This window comes from Morus notabilis, unplaced genomic scaffold, assembly GCF_000414095.1.
Source record: "Morus notabilis unplaced genomic scaffold, ASM41409v2 Scaffold148, whole genome shotgun sequence".
In the NCBI taxonomy this organism is placed as follows: Eukaryota; Viridiplantae; Streptophyta; class Magnoliopsida; order Rosales; family Moraceae; genus Morus; species Morus notabilis.
Window position 1 is genome coordinate 3,478 of NW_010362321.1, and position 1,296 is coordinate 4,773.

Below are 1,296 nucleotides of genomic sequence, written 5' to 3' on the forward strand. Positions count from 1 at the left end.
GTCGGTGTCAATCTAGATTTGTATAACAGTTTTTTTTTTTATTTTTTTTTTATTTTTAATCTCCCTTCATTTTCTTCATGGTTTGTTTTCGTTAATCAAATTTAAGTTGCAGTGTAGTAATAATTAATGTCATGTCCATAAAATATAGAAAATATGTAACCATACATAAGAAATCCAAAGTGGGTGTCTCTTTCTGGCTATTCTAAAATATTGACCAACAAAAGGCAAATGAATGGTGCTAAATTATGTGTTTATATTGGTATAATGATCTCCTGCCTCCAATAAAGGATTACATGCACTCATATTCTTCTGTGAGGACAGCATAAGAGATTTTTTTCTTTTTCTTTTTTTCCCCCCCCTTTTTTGAGTGATCTAAGAGGCTGTAATCCAGAAAGAGTAGACTCTCATTTAAAAATCAATATATATATATATATATATATTATATCATTAAGCTAGTGCATTTTCAATCTTAAGTAGGTAAACAAGAGTCAAAGGACAGGCTTTTTTTCTTAGCTGGGCATGACTCATCCACAACATCAAACTCACTGATGATTTAAAGCATTTTAAATAATAGTAACAATAATAATAATAATTAGAGACTTTCTCTAATACGTTAACATACTAGTAGGCTAAGTTTTTTATCCATCAAATCTGTATATATAAAATTATATAAATGTCAAAAAGTAGATTCAACGGTTAAAATAATATGACCTATGATGAGTGAGTTTTACTCGCTCATTTGGTATCGTTTTAGACTTAATATCTAGTTGGTTTCGAGATTTTTGTTAGTTTTTATGTGTGTTTTCGTTCTTTGTTTGAAGGATAGGTGGAAGTCTATGATTTGGAAGGTTTTGGACAAATTTCGGTGGAAAAAGACAGCAATCCTAGTGCTTAGGCGCCAATCTGTAGCGCCTTGGCGCTGACTTATACGGAATCAACAATTTGGGCAGAACTGGTGGCGCTTTGGCGCCAGTTTGTAGCGCCGCGGCGCCGAAATCCGGCAGAATTTGTGCACTGGGCAGAATGGGCAGCGCTTAGGCGCCCATTACAGCGCCGCAGCGCCCAGGCATTTGACACAGTAGCGCCGCAGCGCTGGAAACTCAGCGCCACAGCGCTACGACGCGAGAAATTACACGTTTTGAAGGCCAATCGCGCGAAAACTTACCCGTTTTGACCCTAATGCTCCGAAACATATAAATAGATGATTCTAGGGCAATTAGAAAGAAGACTTTTAGACTGTGGAATGATGGCTGGCTTTTGAGAGAGTATTCAAGAGAAGAAAAGGAGAATTGGGAC